Source organism: Tenrec ecaudatus, chromosome 2 (genome assembly GCF_050624435.1).
Source record: "Tenrec ecaudatus isolate mTenEca1 chromosome 2, mTenEca1.hap1, whole genome shotgun sequence".
Classification (NCBI taxonomy): domain Eukaryota; kingdom Metazoa; phylum Chordata; class Mammalia; order Afrosoricida; family Tenrecidae; genus Tenrec; species Tenrec ecaudatus.
In genome coordinates this window covers 253,499,082-253,513,737 of record NC_134531.1, presented here as the reverse complement: position 1 = coordinate 253,513,737, position 14,656 = coordinate 253,499,082, and positions in this window count along the sequence as shown.

Below are 14,656 nucleotides of genomic sequence, written 5' to 3'. Positions count from 1 at the left end.
CCAATCAATGCACAGCACGTCCCCATAGAGCGCATATAAGCAGCAGTAGTTTGGGGCTTCGGGGTCTTTTTCCGCATCTGCAAATCGAACCCGCATTGAACGCCTGTGGAAGAATCCTGTTGTGGCACGTCCTTCTTGCTGGCGAGACTGAGCGTGCGACAAGTGGTGCCAAAACCCGAGAACGACCACCTCCTGCACGAGCGGAGACCCCCTGTCATCAGGGAGGATTCAGAACCGCACGGCGTGGGAAGAAACGGTAAGTTCTGAGAGACATGAGCCTGAATGATTGCTAAGCCGCTTGCTGGTGCTTGAGTGTCGGCGTGTGAATACTTCCGCTTTCAGTTTTAACGGCGAACAGCCAGCCGCCTTTTCTTTATCGCGCATAAATCGGGTGTAGATAAATCCGTGCGCGCCCGTGTGTTAAGTCCTTGTATACATAAGCAGGCAACATGGGGAACGCGGCAATAAAGACTATGGTTACGGCTCTCGATGCCCTATTGAGAAAGAGAGGATTAAAAATTTCAGAACAGACTTTGTGTAAATTTGTAAAAAACATAGATGAGATAGCACCATGGTTTGTTTCCACAGGCTCGCTAACATCCGCGAGCTGGAATAAGCTAGGGCGAGACAAAAATCGAGCCGCTGAAGCCGGACGGCTGAAGCCGGGGATTAGACCCATTTGGAAGCTAGTGAAAGCATGCATTGAGGACAAAGAGTGTGAGCAGCCATTGAACCAAGGGCAGCAGGCTTTAGAAGATGTTTAGGAGAGCATGTCAGAAACAGAGCGGGAGGAAGAACAAAGAGCTCGTAGGAAGCAGCACAAAGCTGTTAAAAATGAGGAGGCTGCGCAGTTAAAATTAAAAGAGGAAGTTGATCAACAGAAGAAGAGCGGTGCCCGCCATTCGGAGCCCTTGTACCCGTGGCGAGAACTAGAGCTTCTTGAGTTATCAGAGGAAGAAGAGGAACAGTTAGAGGAGGCAGCCGCTCGCTACGAGGAGGGACGGTATAATGCTTTCAAGTAACCGCTTTGAGCCCGTCCGCGCCACCCCCTTATAGCGAGAACAGGCAGAAAGGGTGCGGATACTCCTTTTGCCCACCCGGTACCCGCAGAGCAATACAACAAAAGTACCCAGTATTTGAGGACCAGAATAATGCTCGTTATCATATGCCTTTAGAGCATAAGCAAGTGAAGGACTTAGCTGAAGCAGTAAGATCTTATGGTGTCAATGCAAATTATACTCAGTCCCTGATTGAGAGACTTACAGGCAATGCTATGACACCTGCTGATTGGACTTTTGTTACAAAAGCAGTCTTGACAACAGGACAGTATTTGGAGTGGAAATCCTTGTGGCAGGACCTATTAATGGCTCAGGCTAGGGAAAGTGCCGCGGCGGGGCAACCCGCATGGAATTTTGAAATGCTGACAGGTCAGGGAAGATGGGTTAACAATCAAACAGCCTTCCCAATACAGGTATATCAACAAATAAATACTGCCGCGAGCAAGGCATGGAGGACCTTGCCTAATAAAGGAGAGGTTAGAGGTAACTTAACTAAAATTATACAGGGACCTACTGAGCCTTTCTCAGATTTTGTCGCCCGTATGTTGGAAGTGGCAGGAAAAATCTTTGGAGATCAGGACACAGCCATGCCTCTCATTGAGCAGTTAGTTTTTGAGCAGTGTACTAAAGAATGTAGAACAGTTATAACGCCCTGGAAGTCCAAAGGACTGCAGGCATGGATGAAGGCTTGCAGGGAAGTTGGCGGTCCTTTGACAAATGCAGGATTGGCTGCTGCAGTATTGGCGGCCCAAAAAAGAGGCCCCCTAAAATGCTTTCAGTGTGGTAAGGAAGGACACATTAAAAAACATTGCCCTACTGGCACCGCGAGTCAAACTGGGATAGGGACCAAAAGGACCCCGGGAGTTTGCCCTCGGTGTGGTAAGGGTAGACATTGGGCCAACGAATGCAGATCTGTGAAAGATAGCAAGGGGCGCCCCCTAGAGCAACATGACCAGGAGCCAAAAAACGGGAAGCGGGGCCCTCATCCCCAGGGCCCGCAAATGTATGGGGCAATCCAGGAGGATGGCCTCTGCCCACTTGGGAGGCCACTCCCAAAAGGGCCACTGCGGGATCCGCAGGGGTGGACCTCAGTGCCACCACCAGAGCAGTACTAACGCCACAGCAGTGATGCCAGCCCATCCCTACGGATTTTTATGGTCCCCTTCCAGAAGGCACCGTGGGCTTGCTGCTTGGTAGGTCCTCCACCACCTTAAAAGGCTTAATTGTGCACCCAGGAGTCATTGATCAGGATTTTACAGGACAAGTAAAGGCAATGTGCTCCTCCCCACGAGGAATATATGCCATCTCACCTGGAGACCGTATCGCGCAGCTCTTGGTGTTGCCTAGCAAGCATGCACTGTTCCCAAGTACTAAAGTTAGTAGAGAAAAAATGAGCTTTGGATCATCAGGAGAAGCTGGGGCCTTTTTCTCAGTGCAGTTAGATCAACGCCCAACTTTGACATTGGACATTGAAGGGAAAACCTTTGAAGGTATATTAGACACAGGGGCAGACAAAAGCATTATATCCACCAAATGGTGGCCTTCCTGCTGGCCGGTAACACAATCTTCACAGTCTCTACAAGGACTCGGGTATGCATCCATGCCTATGATAAGCACCAGACGGTTGCACTGGAAAGCTGAGGAAGGACAATCAGGCCAGTTCCAACCATATGTTCTCCCCTTACCTGTAAATTTGTGGGGAAGGGACATGTTGACAGACCTAGGATTAGTACTAACCAATGATTACTCACCTATAAGTCAAGAACTTATGCAAAAAATGGGATATGTACCGGGAAAGGGAGTTGGGAAACACCTACAGGGTCATCCTGAACCAATAGAGGTAGCAGTGAAGAAAGATCGCACAGGTCTGGGTTTTTCCTAGGGGCCACTGCGGAGCCGCTACCCATTCCGTGGCTCTTAGCAGAGCCAGTTTGGGTACCACAGTGGCCGCTCCCAGTAGAAAAATTAATTGCGGCACAAAGGCTAGTTAAGGAACAGCTAGAACTAGGACATTTAGAACCATCCGTGTCCCCGTGGAACACACCCATATTTGTTATTAAGAAAAAATCAGGGAAGTGGAGATTGTTGCATGATTTAAGAGCCATCAACGCCCAAATGTCACTCATGGGCCCTGTGCAGAAAGGCCTCCCATTGCTATCTGCAATACCTAAAGACTGGACCATCATTATAATAGACATTAAGGAATGTTTTTTCTCCATCCCTTTGCATAAGAAAGATAAGGAAAGATTTGCCTTTACCCTACCCTCCATTAATCATGAAGAACCTGACAAACGCTTTCAGTGGCGAGTTTTGCCCCAGAGAATGGCCAATAGTCCTACTATGTGCCAGTTATTTGTGGACCACGCCCTAGCACCCGTCAGAGAAAAATTTGGTCAGTTAAAAATCTACCATTACATGGATGACATATTAATAACTGGAGAAGAGGAGCCAGATGTGCAGCAGGGATACAGCGAGGTAGTTAAGGAATTAGAATCCCATCAGTTAGCCATAGCACCAGATAAGGTCCAACAATCTTCAATTGGACAGTTTTTAGGAGCCACAATAAGCCCATGTCACATAACGCCTCAAAAATTGACTATACGGAAGGATCAGTTAAAGACATTAAATGATTTTCAAAAGTTGCTAGGAGATATCAATTGGCTCCGCCCATATTTAAAGGTATCCACTGCTGACCTTAAGCCATTGTTCAATATCTTGGAAGGAGAAAGCCATATTACTTCTCCTCGAGAAATCACTCCTCAAGCCCAGAAAGTATTAGAACAGGTTGAAAAGGCCATTTCTGAAGCGCAGTTAGATAGAATAGACATAAAATCTCCTTTTCAGCTGTGCATTCTAAAAACTGCCTGCGCGCCTACTGCCGTCTAGTGGCAGACTGGGCCTTTGTTGTGGATCCATGCCCACTCCTCACCTTCCAAAACTATTGAACACTACCCTTCTATGGTAGCCACAATGGCCCTAAGGGGTGTTAAGACAGCTATTATGCATTTTGGAAGAGAGCCTAGCAGCGTCATTGTCCCATATACTAGTGAGCAAGTTTCTACACTGTGCGCCACTACGGATGAGTGGGCAATTTTTAAATGCAGTTTTAATGGACTAATAGACAACCATTATCCTAAACATTCCTTGTTGCAATTTGTGACTGCTCATCCAGTAATTTTTCCCCGTGTCACTGTTAACAACCCCATTAAGGAAGCTTTAGACATTTATACAGATGGCTCTAAAACAGGCAAAGGATGTTATGTAATAAACGATCAAGTGACTACATTACAATTTTTAGCTGATGCACCCCAATTAGTAGAATGTTTGGTGGTCTTAGAAGTTTTTAAGAAATTCACGGAGCCAATTAACATCATATCTGACTCCCATTACGTAGTCAACGCGGTGTCTAAGCTGGAAATTGCTGGCTACATTAAGCAATCCAGCAAGGTAGCAGACATCTTGTCTCAAATTAGAAAATGTATTTTGCAAAGAAAACACCCATTTTATATTCAGCATATACGTGCTCATAGCTTGCTCCCGGGACCCATGGTAAAAGGTAATGATTTGGCTGATCAAGCTACAAGAGCTTTCCCTGTGTTAACTAAATCCCACTTTGAACTTGCTAAAGACTTTCATGAGCTGTATCATGTGCCTGCTGCCACCCTACGCATTAAGTTTCCAATTACTCGCGCAGAGGCTCGCACTATTGTGTTGCAGTGCGCCAAGTGTGCAGAATTTATTTCCAAACCCTCGGTCGGGGTAAACCCTCGTGGCGTCCGTCCTCTCGACATCTGACAAATGGACGTTACCCACGTATCTGCTTTTGGAAAGTTGCAGTACGTGCATGTGTCAGTGGACACCAGTTCTGGCATTGTACATGCAACACCCCTAACGGGGGAAAAATCCAGCCAAGTAATTCAACACTGCTTAGAAGCCTGGAGTGCATGGGGCAAGCCCACCATGTTAAAAACAGATAATGGGCCTGCATACACTTCCACCAAGTTCCGACAGTTTTGCTTGCAAATGCAAGTGAAGCACTTCACGGGTTTGCCGTACAATCCCCAAGGGCAAGGAATTGTGGAACGATGTTATAGCACTCTAAAGCAATATTTATCAAAGCAAAAAGGGGGAATAGAGACCGTGACGGTCACTACCCCTAGAATGGCTTTATCTCTAACCCTTTTCACTCTAAATTTTTAAAATTTGGATGAGAAAGGCCAATCAGCTGCAGACAGACACGGGCAATGGCCAAAGCCACCAAAGGAAATGGCCCGGTGGAAAAATGTCCTAGACAACAAATGGTATGGCCCGGACCCCATATTAATCAGGTCCAGGGGAGCAATTTGTGTTTTTCCACAGGAAGAAGAAAACCCCATCTGGGTGCCAGAGAGACTGGTGAGACTAATTAAGAAGGAGGATGAAGATCGTGGGAGCAGAAAGAATGAAGAGGACAGCGATCCATCCAGCGCTACTATTGACGCTAATGGTGATATGGGCCCCGGTAGCACAGGGAATTATGAACAGTATTGTGTCTCAAACCGCTGAAGCGTTACTGCAATGTCAGCGTGTGGATGCCCATCTGACCTCTGGCATTTTATTATTAAATCAAAAAACAGATTTGCTCCAGCAGCAAATCAACCAGCTTACCACTATGGTACAATTAAGCTGTGTCTCTTCCACCACAGCGCTTTGCATCACTCCAGTATTATATGATAATTTTAGTGCATTGAGTGCTAATATTTCTCAGTATCTCACAGGACAATGGACCAAAGAGTTGAACCAGCTGCAAGAAGACCTCCTGAATCAAGTTGTCCGATTGAATGGAACACGCGTGGAACCCCTTACCCTTGAAAATTTTTCTTCTTGGCCTTCATCTGCATTTTCCTACTTTAAGGAGTGGGTGGGGGTGTTTACATTTGCTGCAATAATGTGCTGTGGAGGAGTGTTGTTGCTATGGTTGCTCTGCAAACTTAAAGCTCAGCAAAGGCATGACAAGGTCATCATTGCGCAGGCGCTCTTAGCGATTGAGCGCGGTGGTTCCCATGATCTTTGGCTTTCTTTGTTAAAAGAAAACTAACCCCCATAAGTGGTCAGCTCTAGCACCCCAAGGGGAAGACCCCATTGCACTGGGAAGAGTGACAGAAATTGGATCTTGACCAGCCCTTGCACCATGCGGAGCTCTGCTCATTGCACGCATCAGGGTGACCAGATTTGGGTTCTTATATCCATCTTGATCTCCTGGGGCTGCTGGAGGCTCCAGGGTGGATCGATGGATTAGGCCTAAAATAAATAAGAAAGGAGGAGATGTGGGAAGCCGTAGCTCTCGCCGCCATTAGAAGATGGCGCCGGGCAGTCAGGGCGGTGGCCCAGTTAAGTGGTAAACAACCACTTAGAGCATGCGCACTGCTTAGATGACGTAGTCATAACTCCACCCTGGAGTATGCTAATAAGGGTTCTGGTGAACGCACCAATCAATGCACAGCACGTCCCCATAGAGCGCATATAAGCAGCAGTAGTTTGGGGCTTCGGGGTCTTTTTCCGCATCTGCAAATCGAACCCGCATTAAATGCCTGTGGAAGAATCCTGTTGTGGCGCGTCCTTCTTGCTGGCGAGACTGAGCGCGCGACAGGTCTCCACTCCGTACTCCCCACCTCATTCACTATGATAGCATTTTTTTTTGATGATGCCTGATAACTAATCCCTTTGACACCTTGTGATCGCATAGGTTGGTGTGGCTTTGTTGCTTCTGAGCTAGATGGCTGCTTGTTTACCTTCAAGCCTTTAAGACCCCAGACATTATTTCTTTTGTTGGCCAGGCACCATCAGCTTTCTTCACCATATTTGCTTATGCACCCATTTGTCTTCAGCAGCCGTATCAGGGAGGTGAGCACACAATGATATAATTTTTTGTTCTTTGATGCCTGATAACTGATTGCTTCGGCACCTCATGATCACACAGGCTGGTGTGTTCTTCCATGTGGGCTTTGTTGCTTCTGAGCTAAATAGGCGCTTGTTTACCTTCAAGCTTTTAAGACCCCAGATTCTATATCTTTTGATTGTCAGGCACCATCAGCTTTCTTCACTGCATTTGCTTATTCACCCGCTTTGTGTCCAGAGGTTGTGTCGGGAAGGTGAGCATCAAAGAATGCCAATTTCATAGAAGAAAGTATTCTGGCATTGAGGGAATACTTGAGTGGAGGCCCAATATTCTTCTGCTACCTTAATACTAAACCTAGGAATATACGCACATAGATCTATTTCCCCATTCTCATATATAAATAGATTTGCATATGTACATGCCTTTATTTAGACCTCTATAAATACCCTTTGCCTCCTAGCTCTTTCCTCTATTTCCTTTTACTCTCCTCTTGTCCCACTATCATGTTAAGTCTTCATTTGGGTTTCAGCAATTCCTCTTGGTTACATTACCCTTGATCATGCCCTACCAGGCCTCGTATACTCTTCTTGATACCGATTTGGATCACTGTTGTTCCCTTGTCCCTGGGTTTGTTAACACCACTACCTTTCCCCTGACCGCTCTCTCTCCCATGTCCCCCCTGGAACTGTCGGTCCCATTGTTTTCTCTTCCAGATTTCAATAGCAATATTTCTAATTGTCTTTGTATTCACGGAGTTTTTACTCACTGAGACAATACACATGGGAAGATTCATGGAGAGAGAAAGATATGACTTTACTTTGCCAAATGGGACAGAGAAATCTGGAAAGGGAGGCGGAAAAAAGACTGCAGGCATGTTTTCAGGTGACTGGTTTTAAGAAGGCGATGGCAGGGAGGTTAAAGATGCAGGCACGGGTTGTTCTAAAACTGTCTGTGCCAACATACCTCACAGATAACAAGCACGCACCCACTGGGACCCATGTAACTCCAGGATGATAGATACACACATTTAAAAAAGAAAAGATTAACATAAAAAAACCAATGCAGAGGATATTGAAATAGAACAAAAGTGAAAGAAGTAAGCAATCTTAAAAAGGCAAACTAAATTACATAGAGTTGATTATAGCTGATAGTGACGCTGTAGCACCCAACCTCGTTTTCTCTTACTTGACAGCTGGTGGGCTCCATCATGGTGGTTGGAAACCAGAGGCTCCATCAGGCCACCCATACTTCAGCAGGGCAGGGCTTACTAAGAGATGAAGCATCAGAAAATGGGTTTGAGCCTTCGAGTCTTAGGTGGAAGTCATGGTGATCTATTTCTAGTTTATATATGTACCATTTTAAACCGTTTTGTGCTTTCTAAAAAGAATTAGAATTCTAAACAGAATTAGAATTAGAATTGAAAGACAGCATGGGACAACTTTTGTTATCCCAAGAGAGGATCTTTTAGAAGGCAGAGTACTTTGGGGGTGAAACAAAGAAATCTGAATTCATGAAAGAGTTTTCCACCAGGATTGTAAATCTTTGTCTTTCCACAGAGCACCATGAACGTGGTTTGAGAAATAGTAGCTGTAGGTTTTGTAATGGCTATAATTTTTCTCTTTGAGTTAGGACATTCCTTCCTGGGTATTACAGAGGAGATCTATTTGAATATCCTTCTCTCTCTTTGGTTGTCAGGAACTCGGCTCCAAGTCTGTGGCTGAGAAAGGGGGGCCTGTAAAGAAGGCACGGCTTGAGTTTGAGTGGCCTCAGGGGCACGGAGGGGCTTTCTGAAGAGGACGTCTTAGGTGAATCATGAAGAAGCTAGAATCAACTGGATGAGACACAGCAAGAAGAGCAGCACTGCAAGAGAGACAGCAAATGGACATAACTCATTATGGTGGGATGATAGAAACTGTCATGTTAAATGAGTCACAAGTGCTCAGCTGGCTGCTTTACCAAATGGCTGTCCTGAGGGCTTGGAGGCCTATATATTTGATTAATTTACTTGGACCAGAACTTCAAGACAATAGGCCTGACAAGAATAGACTACCCAGGGGAGGATATAATTAATAAGCATATTTAAAATATGAATTTAGAGGGTTTAACACTGAGATGACAATTGAGATAATTGTTACTACTTTGTACCTATTAAATGAGCAAAAATTTAAAAATGTTCCTACCCAATAGTAATAAAGATAAGATGAAATGGGAAAATCATACTTTGTAGGCAGAAGTATAAATTTCGGTAGAACCCCTTTTGAAATCGATTTTGAGAACGTTGAAGATAATTGATATGTTTTGGTGTAGTCACTCCATTCCAAGAAAATTACAACTTTTATTGGCAAGGAAAAAATTATATGCATTGAAATATGTCTTGCTGTTATTTATAATGGCACAATATTGAAAATAAATGCTCATCAATAAAGGAGATAAATCTGTTCAACTTAATAACATAGGGCTATTAAAATAGCATTATGTATATGAAGGAATGTGAAGATGTTTAAATTAAATCAATTAGTAGCTACACTGTAATTTATATTTTATTTAATTAATTCTTTGAATAGTTCCTGGGGCATTTCATTTTATAACAAAGAACCTGATTGATCATCCCCCTGGGCCTATGTTATAATGTTTAAACATAGAAATTATGTTGCCATCTATGTATAAGCAGTTCCTGGGTTGTGCAACATGGTGCTTGGCGGCTAGTCAAAAGATCAGCGGTTCAAGTCCACTGAAAGACATATCAGAGGAAAGACCTGGTGATCTATGTCAGAGTCCATTCTGGAAAACACCACGGGTCCCACAGATGACTTTCATTATGTGGACCAATGTGGGGTTGCCCCGAGGTGAGTGATCCCAAGGCAGCTGGTTTTATAGGAATCAGGATTAGATGTGAACTTGGAATGGGGAACGCATGCATTAAAGCCTGATATTTTTTCCATCTAAAAATCTATTATTGTGGCAAATGGTATTTGTGTAATAAATGCTTCATAAATTGTCTAGACTGAATTAGACTTCCAGTGGAGACTCTTTTCCAAATGAGGACGCTGTCCCAGCAATCCAGCTTGTCCTGGTTTGTTCTTCATGTCATTCTAGACGCAAACCCTCCTGCTGACATGGGGTTCTGTCTTACTCTCTCTGTCGTGAACCAGTATACACTGGAAGCCCAGCTAACAGTCCCAATCAATGCAGGCACATATTCAGAAAATATTTTTCTTTAGAAGAATGCAACCCCAAACTCACTGTTCTCAAGTAGATTTTTACTCACAGGGACCCTAAATAATGTCCTTTCCAAAGCTACATGTTTTTATGGGACCAGACAGTCTCATTTTTCTCCTGCAGGGTCGCTGGTGGATTTGAACTGCTGCCCTTGTTCAGTGCGTAAACTACATTAAAAAAAATAATAGAACAGGGTTACCAAGGGCTCAAGTAGAAAGAGATTGTTTTGAAAATGATGATGATAATATATGTACAAACATGGTTGACAATGGATGTATGGATGGTTATAAGAGTTGTAAGAGCCCGTCATAAAGTGATTTAGGGGGAAAAAAGAAAGAAAAGAAACATGACTAAAAAACCACACACACACACACACACACACACACACACACACACACACACGAAGCAAAAATGTTCTTCAAAGCCACAGAGAGGCAAATTCAAAGTTTGTGGCATTCCTTGTAGTTGTTTACAATTTACTACAGTAAAAGAGTGAAAAGCCCTGGCTGATCCAGTTTTCTTCACATCATTAAAAAACCTTTCTAATTTTTGACCCAATGTTTATTTCCACATCCCTGATGATTTTGAGATGCCTTAGAAATGATGTGGTATATCAGATGCAGTGAATGTAATAGCTTTGAACAAACTGCTCCTGAACTGAACTCTGGGAGTAGCAGGATTTAGTCAATAGTGCATCTCTTGGAGAGCCTGCGCAGTGGGACCTTTCTGGGGAAATTGGACCACAGAGAAGGCGTCACCGGAGACAGTGTCACTCAAACTTCTATCACATCCTGAGCTCACTGATGAGGCCTCAGTTTCCTCAGCTGTTAAAAATAGAGATTCAGCCATTTTAGGAGCTGTCTTGGATTATGAGGGGTGGGTTTTTTTTGGTGGTGGTGGCGGGGGGTCATGGCATATTAAATAGGAAAAATTTCACATGAAAACTTGGATTTCCTGTTTGTTTTTAATCTAACATATTAAATTACATTTCTCTCGTGTTCTTTTTCTCTTTTTCTTTAACTATATTGACACTTAGGGGAAAGTTTAAAGAGCAAATTTGTTTTGTATTCAGCAATTCACACATTGAGTGTAATCCCTACAATGTCACAACACGTTTCCACTTCTTCCCGTGTTTCCCCTTCCTAACTGTCCTTCTTTCCCGTTCTCCCTCCATCTGAGCTGTATCTCTGGACAAAGGCTGTCCTACTGATCCATGGTTAGCTGCTCGAAGGAGTGCATGCCTGCCTGTTCCTCTTAGAGGCCCTTCTATTGTTTGACTGAAAGTTGAGCCATGGAGGTCAATTGAGTGCCAGGCTTATAGGATATGTAAAGACCATAGGGTGGGGAGGTCCATCAGTTTTCTCAGACCAGTAAGTTATGTCATTAAAAAAAAACATTTTATTAGGGGCTCATACAACTCTTATCACAATCCATACATATACATATATCAATTGTATAAAGCACATCTGTACATTCTTTGCCCTAATCATTTTCTTTTTTTTCTTTTCTTTTTTTACATTTTATTAGGGGCTCATGCAACTCTTACAATAATCCACACATATACATACATCAATTGTATAAAGCATATCCATACATTCTTTACCCTAATCACTCTCAAAGCATGTGCTCTCCACTTAAGCCCTCTGTATCAGGTCCTCTTTTTTCCCCCCTCCCTCTCTGCTCCCCCCTCCCTCATGAGCCCTTGATAATGCACAGATTGTTATTTTGTTATATCTTGCCCTATGTGGAGTCTCCCTTCCCCGCCTTTTCTGCCGTCCATCTCCCAGGGAGGAGGTCACATGTAGATCCTTGTAATCAGTTCCCGAGGTATGTCATTTTTATTAGGGTTTTTTCTGCATTTCTCTCCCTCTTTGTCCAGGATCTCCTATTACAATATCATTCAGAGCCATCTCCAGTGGTAGCCAAGCACCAACTACTACTATTCTCAGGGTCATGGAGGCTGAGATTTGCATGGTACATTGGTCATTTGGACTCCTTGTCTCCTCATGTCTGCTTTTCTTCACTCTTCTTCGTTCTGGATGGGCAGATAGCAATGGTCGAACATTAAATAGGCTCTCACAGTTTCCTGCTTCTTTCTAAAAAGAAAAAAGTCACCTGGCAACACTGGGCTCTATTTCTGTTGTAACAATAGAAAGTATTAACCTTCCAGAAGGGCACATGCTCTTTAGCTGGGGCATTCTGATACTCTGTGATAGTTACATATTATGTTGTCAATTTGAGGCTTAAGAGTGAAGGGGTGGAGTTTAGCCTGTCAATCAGGTCGCAGCTGGATGACATCATTTGGAGGCACTTAGGAGATAAATGGCTCTCTGGAGGTGGGACACTCTCAGACTCCCTATGAGACAATGCTGTTGAGAAGAGACATGGAGCTATGCTAGAGCCCTGGAGCTGAAGGACTCACCTGGAGATCCTGCCAGCGCTGAGATGCTTCCACTGCTACTGGATCCACAAGATTTTCCACCCACTGGCCTGTGATCTTCCTGCATTCCATGTCATTGCATGTTTTACATGAGTCTGAAGAGGACTGCATAGATTGGGATCTGATATATGGGCTAATATCAGACTTATGGACTTGCTTTGGACTGGGCTGGGATTTTTCTCAATCATCAATTGCTATTGTATATAAAGCTCTTTTTAAAAAAATTACTATTGTGGGCTCGTACAGCTTCGTCACAGTCTATACATACATCTATTGTGTAAAGCACATTTGTACATTTGTTGTCATCATCATTCTCAAAACATTTTCTTTCTACTTGAGCCCTTGGTATCAGCTCCTCATTTTCCTCTCCCCCGCCAATGAACCCTTGATAATTTATAAATTATTATTATTTTATCATGTCTTACACTGTCCGACATCTCCCTTCATCCAGTTTTCTGTTATCCATCCCCCAGGGAGGGGCTTATATGCAGATCATTGTGATATGTACCCCTCCTTCCCTCCACCCTCCCAGTATCGCCACTCTCACCACTGATCCCGGACCTGTCATGGATTCCCTGTGTTTCTAGTTCCTTTCTGTACCAGTGTACATCTGCTGGTGTAGCCAGATTTGTAAGGTAGAATTTGGATCATGATAGTGTGGGGGGAAAGGCACTTAAGAACTAGAGGAAAGTTGTATGTTTCATTGTTTCTTCACTGCACCATGGCTGGCTCATCTCCTCCCAATGACCCTTCTGTAAGGGGATGTTCAGTTGCCTACAGATGGGCTTTGGCTGTCCACTCCGCACTCCCCCTCACTCACAATGATATGCTTTTTTGTTCTTTGATGCCTGATACCTGATCCCTTCGACACCTCATGATCATGAAGGCTGGTGTGATAAAGCTCTTTCTTATACACATATGAGTGTCTGTGAATTTGTTTCTCTAGTCCACCTGGACTAACACCGAGCAGATCACCAGTTATGTTCTCCCATACCCCCTTTTGGATTCAAAGCATTTCAGGACTGAATTGCAAGAAAACTGGCTCAAAATAATGTACATAAATGCAAGATCATGAATATAAAGCCATTGCTAATTTTCAAATAATGACTGTGTTAGTCTGGGTAGACTGGAGAAACAAATCCATGGACACATGTGTGTATAAGGAAGCGGTTTATATATAAGAGCAATCGCACATTAAGAAAACATCCCAGCCCAGTTCAGATCTAGTCCATAAGTCTAATATTAGCCCATATGTCTGACAGCAATCTATAAAGTCCTCTTCAGACTCACGAAATGCATTCAGTGATGTTGAATGCAGGAGATCACAAGCCAGTGAGTAGAAAGTCTTTGGGTCCAGTGGTGTTTTAAGCATGTCAGCGCTGGCAGGGTTCTCTCTGTGGCTTCTCCGGCTTTAGAGGTCTGGTTGCATCCATGGGACTTGTACAGCTCAGAGCACTAGGGTCGTTCCATGTGCCTCGTCAGCTGCGATGTCTCCCAGGGAGTGAAGTAGTGAGTGAGAGTCTCTCCTGCCTCCAAGGAGGAAATCCCAGATTTCCCAGAATTCTCAGGAGAAGGCCATGCCCACACAGAGGCCTCATTGGCTATGATCTGATTGACAGGCTAGACACCATCCCTACATTCTTAATCCTCAAATTGACAAATGATTATATAACTACCACAAAGACTATATATACTCTTCTCGCACATTTATTATATTAATTGTTTTCTATTATAAAAGGGTAGACTCTTAATGAATTATTTTGTTATTGATTGTTAATAATATTATTTTATTATTGATTGTTGGATGTGAAGCAACAATGTACAGAATTTATTCCCATCCCAATGTCTAAAGAAGCTGTGCTCCTTACTATAGAAACAATCCTATATAAAACTCTCTTTACTTCCGTCAACCCCCAAGGAACAGCTCTGAATTTGGTTGGTTATATGATTCTGTTTAGTGCGTAAAAACCTGGCCTTTATTTTGAGTGACTGCAGTAATATGTCACTTAATGTACATGATACCAAAAAATCCAAGATCATTGTCGTCTATATGATTCACAA